General features: G+C 40.2%; 1 long non-coding RNA gene across 1 annotated transcript; it reads left to right on the top strand.

The window, feature by feature from the left end:
- Window positions 1-5,155: 5,155 nt before the first annotated feature.
- Window positions 5,156-11,725, top strand: LOC138145781 (uncharacterized). Its single transcript, XR_011164311.1, has 4 exons — window positions 5,156-5,534; window positions 8,063-8,184; window positions 10,841-11,015; window positions 11,442-11,725. It is a non-coding gene; the product is annotated as an uncharacterized lncRNA (long non-coding RNA).
- The last annotated feature ends 13 nt before the right edge of the window (window positions 11,726-11,738 follow it).

The following is an 11,738-nucleotide window of genomic DNA, read 5'->3' on the forward strand; positions in this document are numbered from 1 at the left end:
ATCTCTGATCATTACTTCTCTATCCCCTTTGCTCAGTCCTCCTTCAGATCATGTCTTCTAAATACAGGTGTACCTCAAGATTCTGTCCTGGGTTTTCTTCTCTTCTCCCTCTATGCTGCTTCACTTGGTGACTTACGAACTTAATTACTACCTCTACGCTGATGATTCTTGAATCTATCTATTCCACCCCAGCCTCTCTGCTGACTTCCAATTTTGCATCTCCAACTCTCTTTCAGGTATGTTGAACTAGATGTTTAATTAATGTCTCGAACCCAATACATCCAAAACAGAATTCCTTATCTCTCCCCTAAACCGTCCCTCTTACGTGTTATTCCTCATTGTCTCTTCCTCCTCTCCCATATCCAAGCTGTAGCCAATGCCCGTCAATTTCACATTGGCAGCATCTCTCCAATATGATCCTTTTCTCCTCTGACTCTACCACCATTTTCATTCAGACCCTCCTCTCATCATGCTCTGATTACAGCAATAGCCTGTTGGTGGGTGTGTCTGCCTCGAGTCTCTCCCTACTCTGATCCATTCTCCATTCAGTCACTAAAGTGATATTCCTAAAACACAGATCTGATCATGTTATCCCTCTATTCAATAAACTCCCTTGACTTCTTATTGTCTCCAGCATCAAATGCAAAATGTTCTGTTTGGCATTCAAAGCTCATCATAACCTAGTTCCTTCCTACCTTTCCAGTCTTCTGACATTTTACTCGTGGACATACTCTTCAATCCAATGACACTGGCCTCCCGTTTATTCTATGAACAAGAAGACATTCCATCTCTCTGGCTGTGTCCCAGGCCTGCAACGCTCTCCCTCCTCCACTCCAACTACTGACCCTGACTTCCTTTAAGTTACTACTAAGATCCCATCTTCTACAGGAAGATTTCCTCAAACCTCTTAATTCCAGCACCTTCCCTCTGTTCAGTACTCCTAATTTATCTTATGTAAAGCTTGCCTTGTGTGTATTTCTTTGCATGTGGTGCCCCCCCCCAAATAGATTGTAAACTCACTGAGGGCAGGGACTGTATTTTGCTTCTTTTTATATCCCAACACTGTGTATAGTTCTGGGCATACACTAGGTGCTTAATAAATGTTTATTGATTAATTAATCACTTAGTGCTTCAGGAAACTTTCTGAGACTACAGATTAGTTATGTATCAGCATCAGGGGAGGCAGTTCCCATACTGAGGAGTTATAGGATCATGGATTTAGAAAAAAGAAATTCAGATCTCTGCTTTAATCCCCTCAGTTTACAGTGGAAGAAATTGAAGACCAGAGATGTAAAATGATTTACCTATGGTCACATAGGTAGCAAGTAGCAGAATAAGAATTCTAACCAAAGTTCTCTGACTTAAAATCCAAAATCTATCACTTTTTCCACAACACCATATGATCTCTCCATTGCTGAAATCAAAGTTCTGAACCAGAAAAGAAAAAAAAATGTTAGAACTGGAAGGAACTTTGCAGATGTCCAAGTCCAACTCCCTCAATTTATAGATCAGGAAATGGAAGCACAGGGAGAGGAAGTAACTTGACCAAGGATGAATGATAAAGCTAGTCCTAGAATTTAGGTGTCCTGACTCCTAGGCCAGTATTGTTTCTAATATGCCCCTCCTGCCTAAGCACCAGTGCAATCTAATTCTGCTTGATAACCTCAAACTAAATAGCAGTAATCTCTCTCTCTCTCTCTCTCTCTCTCTCTCTCTCTCTCTCTCTCTCTCTCTCTGTTTGGAGTATTCTTGACAAAGATGCAGGAGAGGGTTTGCCATTTACTTCTCCAACTCATTTTATAAATGAGTGTAATGGTAATGGGATCTGAAGATCTTCCATGCCACTTGAACTTGTTATAGTATCAGGAGGGAGTGGGGCAGGAAGGAACTGGAGACAAGTAGGGGCCAGGCTGGAGCCAGCTTGGTGACTAGAAGTAGTGACAGCAGTGTGAACTTCTGATAGGCAGCAAGAACTTCTGCTGAGGACTTCTAGGATGGGAACTGTGGGGGGCCAGAGCTTCTGGGAGTGAGCTATGTGGAGGCTGAGTAGTTACCATGAGTGAGGAGAGTAGGATCTTTGCCTGAGGGAGCCTGTTTTGTTTTGAAGGCTTGAGAATGTGGGTGTTTATTGCATTAACTATGTGTGCCAACTCTGTGGCTACTGTAATGGCTTTGACTTTCTGGTTTTGGGACTCAGCTTTCTGGTATTTGAAGAAATGTTCTGGCTATGTCCCCCATGTAGAGAGCCTGTTACATTTTGTGATTAATAACTATACCAGAATCTTTACAGTCACCATAGGCATTATGAATATTGAATTGTTGTTACAATGAGGAAATTGATGCAAACACAATTACATGACTTGCCCAGGGTCACACGTCTAGTAAATGTCTGAAGCCAGATTTGAACTGGCTCCACTTCACCACCTTGCTACTCCCTAGATATAAAGCCATATAGATGTAGCAAAGCTATAGATACAGAACTTTCCTTTGAGTACTAGAGGGTTTTTTTGTTGTGATACAGTTTCTCTCCTTATCCTTAGAAGTGATGCTTTAAATTTTTTTTTTAACAAAATGACATCTTGTACCGTGTTTCCCCGATAATAAGACACTGTCTTATTATTTTTTTGGACAGAAAAACACCAGAGGGCTTATTTTCAGGGGAGGGCTTATTTTAATGAACATTGACAGCAATTTTAATAAACAGGTAAATGTGAACAAAAAAATGTACCTTTATTCAATAATGAATTCAATAAAGAACAGGATGATGCACTCACTGCTGCAGCTCTGATTGGATGCAGCTCAGAGCGCGGTGTGCATTTCACCCGAGGGGGGGGATGGTGCATACAGAGGGTACCGTAATGTAGCGTGTAGCACAGGGGATCACCTTCACTACAGTAGCAATCTCAATAGGGCTTATTTTGGGGGGAGGGCTTATTTTAGAGGAATCTTACACACTAAGGGGAGGGCTTATTTTCGGGATAGGTCTTATTATTGGGGAAACACGGTAATAGTAATGGAATTTAAATATTCCCCCTGTATTGGCTTGGTTTTTGTGTTGAGTGTTAAAACCCAGAGCTTGTGAATCCCATTTGAGAGGTGGACTTGTTGACATGAAAAGAGAGGGCTGAATTGGGAGGAGCTGGTGCCGTGGATTTGGATAGGCACAAGCAGAGGAAGAGAGGAAGAAGAATTTTTGAAAACAGTATTATGGAGGCAGAGAAAGAGAGAGGATAGCTGAGGGCCAGTTCATGCTGCCCAGGACTTTTGAGAGCTGCCACCCAGTGCTGCCAAGGACTGAGGAGACATGGCTGTGATACCAGTACTTTGTCTGTCTGTTTTGATGTTGTTTTGCCAGATTCATCCACTGGTGAAGGACAGTGCTGTTGTTGCAGAGGTTCTAGAACCTTGCTGTTGGTTCAGAAGCCCTGAAGAAGGATTTTCTTGTTGTATGTTTACAGAAAATCTGGAAGATGTTCTTGCTAATGTTTTCAGGGGTCCTAGGACTGTTCTGCAGACACAGAATGAATTAATGAGGACACCAGCAATGTATCTTGTGGCCTTATTAAGCTTTGTTTCTCCAGGAACAGAGATTGCTGGGAACTTGCCTTGGGTCAGGATGAAGACAGACCTCTCTTTGAGGATTAAATGCTCTGATGATATCTTAACCTTGTTGAAATTCAGGGGTAGATGGCCTTTGTGCTCTCTACTGCCTCTTTTGAGAAGGTGCTTGGTGTTAACTGATGATAATTGTAATTCAGTTGTGATCCAGGGGTGGGAAACTTTTGACTTTTTTGTCCTCTGTGACTGGCCAAATGAATGTACTTTGTTTATGATTGGAAAGTAATCTCCATTTGAGAAGAGGGTCTTTGGGATTGAGTAAATGAATGTACTTTCCAGAGGTGAAGTTGTACTTGGAAATTATTGAATTATACTTGGTGAATGCTGTATTTTGAATTATGCTCTATTTTTATTTTCTCTGTTCTTAATTTGTCACTGAATAAAATGGAGAATGGCTATGCTGGTATTTTGAACCTTTGGAAGTTGCCTTTACTTGGCATTACACATCTCAGAGGGCATCTAGGGTCCAGTGTTCAAAGGAATGTGGAATGGGAGAATTGTGCCAAAGGTGCAAGTACTCTGGAGAAAGATTGGGGAAGATAATGCATAAGACTTCACAGATAATCTAGCATATCCCTTGGAAAAGAAGAAAAACGCTAAACAAACTGCTAAGATCTTGACTGATGGCTGTTTGAAAAACCCCTTGCAATTTTGGATTATTCTAGTTCACAGAAAGGTAGCATGTGCAAGAGAAGGTGGAAATGCTTCCTTTTGGAACAGAAGAAGTCTGTTAGCTATGATAGAACCTCTTCTCTCAAACTCTATCCCTAGGAGAGGAGAAAGCAAAGAATGGAAAGAGAGCCATCTTTTTCTGATGAAATAAATTTACTTCTGTAATTGTCAAGGATTCATGATCATATCACCCTCCCCATTTTTCTTCTCTGCTTGAATATTTAGATGGAACTGTTATCTAACCCATATTGTGCCTGCTTTTCCCCAAACCCCCCCTCCCCCAAGGAAGTGAGTAGACTGCCAGGTCAGCTCTGCCCTCCCCCACTGGGTCTCCACCCTTTCCCCAGTCAGCTCACCTGCATAGAAGTGAGAAGGCTTCTGGGTCAGGTGGGGGAATCTCAAGGTGTTTACTGACCAATCACTGCTTAAGTAAGGCCCCCTTTATAAGCTAAGGTTCTGCCCCAGATCAGGGCTGTTGCTGGCTGCTACTGCTATTGCTGTACCTGAGACATTGGGTGGGGCCTGCTCAGCCCACCATGTGGCCTGATCAGCCACATGGCCTTTTAATAAAGGGTCCATTCTAAAATTATTACATGGGTCTTGCTCGTATTAATCAAGATAATGTACTACATTTGGAGGCCCCATCGAGATTTGACAGCATTCTGTGCTACTGTCTAAGGCCCAAGATCCTCACTCAGCCTCAGGGGATGGAGGTCCCTCAGCTTTGACTTCCTTGAGCAGCTGGCATCTGACATTTTCTCAGAGCTCAGAATTCAAGGCTGAGAAAATCCAGACCATCCCCTGACATCAATAAGATCACATTTCAGCTCTTTGGACCCAGATCTCCGTGTCAGCCTCCAGAGGTGAGTGGTGGTCTGTCTGTTGTGTTTTTGTGCTTGCCTTTAGTCTGTCTGTAACTAATAACTTCTATGGTCAAAAATTGGCCAGGGAAACTGTTGGACTTCCAACTCTCTCCTTATCTCCCCTTTGGAGAAAGAGAGAAAGGGAGAGGGGTAGGGAGGAAGCAGCCCTAGCCACTGAGTGGGGAGCCAGTGAGATTTTGCCAAATAGGAAGAGCTCTTGGCCTCAGGAGTAGACATCTGCTTGCCCTGATTCCTAGGGGGGCTAGCCCCTGTTGAAGTTCCAGGGCCTCAGGTCTCGAGGAGGGAAAGATTTCACCTGCTTCCCGACTTCTACCAGCTCTTCATTTGACCTTTTGTGTATCCAGAACCTCCAGTTTGGGGGTGAGTAAAATTCTGTTCTGATTAAAATTCTGTTCTGTTTCCTGTAGGGGGGAAGGCTAGACGTTGCCAGTTGTGCAGGGGACATCTCCTCCCTGGTCAAAGCTCGAGACATCAAGCCTCTTGCCCATCAGTACTCTGGTTAATGTTTGTATGTCCTTGATGTGGCCTATGCTCGCTTGAGCTCATTTTCTTCCTGTTCAGAATCTGCAGGAAGTAAACAAGTGGGTAGAGACTATTATTTGTCTGTTTTTTTATGTGTCCTATCCATTCTGTGTTTGTAAAGTTTTGTCCTATCCACTCTGGTACTGTTGAAATGGTACACTGTTGAAACTGGTACACTGAAATGTAAAGGGAGGTGGGGTTGGGACCTGCATGCTTCAGGGGTGGGTGGGGCCTTCCTCCTGACACTCTCCAGAGTCCTCCAAAAACGCAAAGACAGAGAGGAGGGGCAAAACTTTTTACTGTGCTGGTGAGCATTGGGAAGATGGGGAGGTGGGCCCCTCTTTGGGAATCCCTCCCCTCTGATCAAAGAATCAGGCAGGCTAGATCTCCTTCCTGACCAATTAAAGCCAATTAAGTGTGGAGCTTTGAGATTGGCAGATTCAAAGCTCACTTTCAAAAGGTCCACCAAAATTCTCCCTGTTGTTGCAATAATTTGAAATTTTTAATTTGGGAAATTTACAATTTCTTTACAAAATATCTTTACAAATTCTGAGAATTAATCATTAAGAAATTGGAAATAGGATATTGGGATTGCTTAAAAAAGCAGACTTTTTTTAGGATATTGGGATTGCTTAAAAGAAAAGTTTTTTGCTATCTCAGCTTGACTTGTTCCTTGAATTTGTAAAGGGAATTAATAGCATTTGTGAAATACTTGTGATCAAAATTTCGTAGTGATTGTAAAATACAATGACTGGCATATCTCTCTAACTTTGAATCCTTGCCAGAATTTATAAAGTCAATTAATGTACAAGTCATTTGATATTCATTGCTATTTTGTTGCGATCTTTCTCAGACTGTATTGTGTTTCTAAAAGTCTATTTAGCTAAGTGAACTTAAGAAACATTTTTGAAGTAGGAATAGTATTACACCTATTTTTTTTAATCTGAATTTCATATTGCATGTGCATTGGATTTTTATGTTTTAAAATTTGTTAATTTAAAACTTATATTTGGGTTACAAATAGACAATAATAATGCTGATATTTCATTTAAAATTTTGGCTAAATTATGTAATTTGGAAAAATTATGAACTCTGATGTTAAAAACAATTTTCTTATTACTATTCTGAAGCTGTTGAGTCATCTAAGGATATAGATATATATGTTAACCTGGATATTTGTGAATATACAATGTCTTGGGAAATTTATATTAGGAGCATTTTTTTGCACCAAATTAGTTTTGGGAAATTCCCATATTTGAAGGTTTATTTTATAATTATTATGTTTGTCAACCTTAAGTGAAACCTTTCTTAGGTGTGAAGTTTGTGTCAATGGTTATGGGATGAATGATTTTCTGTGCAAAGCAATTTGGAAATTACTAAATTAAGATCACCAGAGTGGTAATTACTTGATTTTGGTTTGAATTTTAAATTTAGGTACATCATAATTGTTTCTGATATTGTTACTGGTAAACATTGGTATTATGAATGTTATAATAGAAGCAGTTTCTCATACTCTAAATGCTGTTAAATTAAGAATTATATCGTCAGAGGAACAAGAAAATTATGGTGGATGAAGTAGTCAGAGTATCAGTTATGATATTCTGAAATGTTATAATTTAAGAAATCATACACTTTAAAGTTTTTCTTTTTTAAGTTTCAATTCATAAATCAAGTATTTATAATAGCATGCTTGAGGAAAACTACTTATTGGTAATTATGTGAAGAAAAGACCCTGTGAATCCTCTTCTAAGTTTTTTAAAACCTAGAATATGGAAATGAGGGCTTAGGTGTCCCAGGAAACAATTTGTGGTCAGGGTGCTGAATAGCCCCCCCCAAAAAAAGAGAGGGGGAAAGGGGATTAGGGCTTGTTCCTGGACCTGGCTTCAGCCACGTTTTAGCCACTGGTTACAGACCTAGCCCCATATGAAACAGAGACAGATCTACCCAAATGATTTTGTGTCCCAGATGTTTAAGGGGGGAAATGATCAGGTTCTTGGAATGATGGGGTACTTGGGTACCTGATATTTAGGTTAATCAGAGTTACTTTAGTTGAGAGAAAAGAAAGATACCATTTTTAACATGAGGTTAATTCAAACTATCTTTAAAGTCTATTTATGAAGAGCTAAACAAAGCAGATGAGAAGGTTAGGGGACAAATGTGGGTCTCCTCTTGTTTCCAGATAGTTGATATCAGTTTTAGATGTTGAGAGAGCATGAGGAAGTTTTGGGAAGGCAGAAAGATTTGTAACTTGAGTTTGTGATTAATAACTCAATTAAATTTTAGATGGCCCTATCTGAAGGACACTAGTCCATATTTATTTGCTATTTAATAATTTGAATGACTGTAAATTTTACTATTTTTCTAAGCCTTGATTACAGGAGTCATCATAAAAGCCAATAATGGGATGTCAGAGGCTGAAGGCTGCATACTGTTCAAGGTGGATGTCTGTGCTTGGAAAAGTTTGGGGACAATCTTGGACACTACCCAGGTAGAATCTCTCTGACTTTCCCAATTGTACCTTTTCTTTCTGAAAAGGAAACCTCCCACCTGTTTATGCCTAAGCCTTGCTTTCAGCACCTGGTGACTATCTGAATGACTAGCAGAGATGACTCATGCCTGGAATCAAACATGGCTAAGGAAGTTTTCCTTCTGGCAAGGTTTATGACATTGTCCCTCTTTTTATTCTATAGCGATTTCACTGAGAAGTAATATTCAGGGCCAAATAAATGAATAAATATAGAGATAACATCCTTCAAAGAAGGAGATGATTAGTAATAAGGCAAAAAAAAGTAATGAAAAAGATGACTGATTGATCAACATAGTGAAGTTTGAGGAAAGCAACAGGATCAGACTAGACGACACCTAGGATTAAATACAGATGTATAAAATTGGCTTTAAAATTTTCTATTATGTGAATTCATGATTTGAGCATGTTTGGGAATAAGATCAGAGGTATGGATTTTGGATTTTAGCACAAGGATTTTATAAGGTAGTGGTAAGGGTGAAGCTAATGTTAATTTGTTAATGCATCTGTCTGATAATTTTACAAAGAGCAGATGAAATCAATTTTTAAAAAAAGGTTTTTTTTCATATTTTAAAGAACTCCTATACCAGGTACATGATTTAAGAAAGGTAGAAATAACAAAGAATAAATAAATTGAAAATTCTCTGTAATTTCAAAATATGGCACTAATCTTAAGTAATTGTACTAACTTATATTAAGTCAAAATTATCTGGTCATCTCTAGATCTAAACTGGAGAAGCAAAACTCCTTTTTAAATTCTGTAACTACATGAGCCATCTGGGATTTAAAAGTGTTGCTTAAATGAAATAAGTCACTGGGATACAAGGAATTGTATGTTAATTATGATTCTTGTATAGTTTGTATGTAAGTTTTCTTGGTTATCTTGGTGACATGTACCTGACTTAATGTAATTATGTCATTTTGTAAAATCATGAGAAAAACCTCATTGTATTAACTGAGCCTAGCCCTAGTGGCTAAGAAAACTGAACTATTTGTTTGAACCTAGACTTGCATGGCTAGAAAACTGGACCTTAATATGTAAAAACGTGTTTCTGGGAGCTCTTGCATTGTACATTTGAACTCTATCATCTAAGGATTACCCCCTGAGCCTTGGAATCTGAAAAATACAACATCATATGCAGACAGCTTTCCCAAGAATCTGGACCCGACCTCTATTGGGACAGCTTCTTTCCTGGAGAAATTCAACTAGAGGACCAATGGAAAAATGTGGCCCCCTCCTCTTCCTTGAGACTATGGCCTTGATTATAGGAAGTCCCTATTCACTGTTAAATTGCTAATTGTTATGGATCCCCACTACCATCCTGTGGGAACAAAGCTGACTATCCTGTATGATTCGGCCAGGGTGTCATGGGTTTGACACATGAACAAAAGAAATGGGGAAATGTTGTGCCTGGTTTTCCCCACAACCCCTCCTCCCCCAAGGAAGTGAGCAGACTGCCAGGTCAGCTCCTCCCTCCCCCACTGGGTCTCCACCCTTTCCCCAGTCAGCTCACCTTCTTAGAAGTGGGCAGGCTTCTGGGGCGGCCAGGTAGCACAACGAGTAAGAGCACCATCCCCAGTGTCGGGATGACCTGGGGAATCGAATCTGGGCTCAGACACTTAGCACTCACCCAGAAATTCCTGGCCATGTAACCTTGAGCAAGTTACTTAACCCCAGTTGCTTAGGGGCGGCCACATGGCTCAGCGAGTAACAGCACTGGCCCCAGTGTTGGGATGACCTAGAATCGAATCCGGGCTCTGATACTTAGCACCATACCCAGAAATAACCTTGAGCAAGTTATGTAACCCCAATTGCTTTAAAAAAAAAGTGGGCAGGCTTCTAGGTCAGGTGGGGGAGTTTCAAGGTGTGTACTGACCAATCACTGCTTACATAAGGCCCCTTTTATAAGCTAAGTTTCTGCCCCAGATCAGGGCTATTGCTGGCTGCTACTGCTATTGCTGTACCTGAGACATGGGGTGGGCTGGGGTCGGCTCAGCCCACCATGTGGCCTGATCAGTCACATGGTGTTTTAATAAAGCATCCATTCTAAAATTAACTTGGGTCTTGCTCAAATTAATCAAGATAATGTACTACAATATTAGTACTACCTCCAATAATGCAGATAAAACCTCTTCTACCTCTGCTCATTCTGTACATCTCTTGCCAATCCTTTCAATGAAATAGCAGGGTTCACCTTTCATAGAGGGTTCACTCAATGTCCTGGGGCTCCAAATTGTCATATTTGACTGAAATACATTGTACCAAATATTGGCTTTTTGTAAACAAAAGCAAAGTCCACTGAACAATTATGTATAATCCCTCTGTGGAATGCAGTAATTGGCTTCCATTTTAATAAGTTTTGGATATAAAGCAGCATTTTTTGATGAAACTTTAAAGTTTCTTCAAACGAGATTGGACCTGTAAAGCAGATCTGCTTACTTAGTGCTTTGCATGGGGATAAGCATACATTAGGTGCTCAAGAAATGTTTGATGAATTACTTCCCACCTGAGATGTTAGGTGAATTATAAGAAGGAATTGCTGAACTTCTCCCTCCTTTTTCTCCACTTCTTCCTTGTCCTTTTAATTCTTTGTTTTACATCAAGCATTTTTCTGTACAGCATACTTAATCATGAAGATTGAGGTTGGAACTCCCTGGCTCCAGACACTCATACAGTTGTTCTAAATGGCAAGTGATAAGAGTTGCTCATCTGCTTCCCCAAACATCTGGACCTCTGTCAATTCTGCCTGGAGAAACCCCAACGTGGATCACATTCATCTTTCAGCATTTGCCAGGTTCTGATGGGTAACACACATATGTCTAACTGTAGTCTTGGTAAAGACAGAGTAGGAGAAGGGAGCAGGTATTAGCTCACCACTGTAGCAGCTTTCAAAGATAAATCACTGATAAATTTAAGAGGATCGAGGAAGGAGGGAAAAGGAAAAAAGCGATTAATTTATTATTTTCTTCCACAAGACAATGCATATGAAATGACCCATTGTGTGTGTGAATTACTACCCAATAGAAAGCAGAACTGTATAATTTTAACATTCTATAGCCTTTCCCCAATCAATCTCATTGATGTTCTTCCCCAATAGAAAATATGGAAGCATGATTTCTTAAACTTGAGGAAAATCAAGAGCTCATTCTATGAACCTCTCTTTCTTTGATATTATGCTGTTATGCCACCAATGTAATATATTCCCCCTTTTCTCTTCCAGTTTAATGCTCATTCCTGATTCCAGCATGATGGCATCTGCTACTTTGAAGCAGTGATGAATGATCCATACACATTTCTTTAACTCTACGGCTCACATCCAAAGCATGTGCTAGGGGGGAATAATTGCCAGCTGTGAGCATGTGAGACTAAACTTCTACACAAGTAAAGTAGTTTCTGACTGGTCCAGGAAAAATCTGCCAAAAATGAAAAATAAACCTGTAGAATGCACCAAACAGTTCCCACCTCCACAAACACACACACACACACACACACACACACACACACACACACACACACA

This window comes from Petaurus breviceps, unplaced genomic scaffold (genome assembly GCF_028583685.1).
Source record: "Petaurus breviceps papuanus isolate PSGF00001 unplaced genomic scaffold, PetGlider_PUasm1.0 90750, whole genome shotgun sequence".
In the NCBI taxonomy this organism is placed as follows: domain Eukaryota; kingdom Metazoa; phylum Chordata; class Mammalia; order Diprotodontia; family Petauridae; genus Petaurus; species Petaurus breviceps.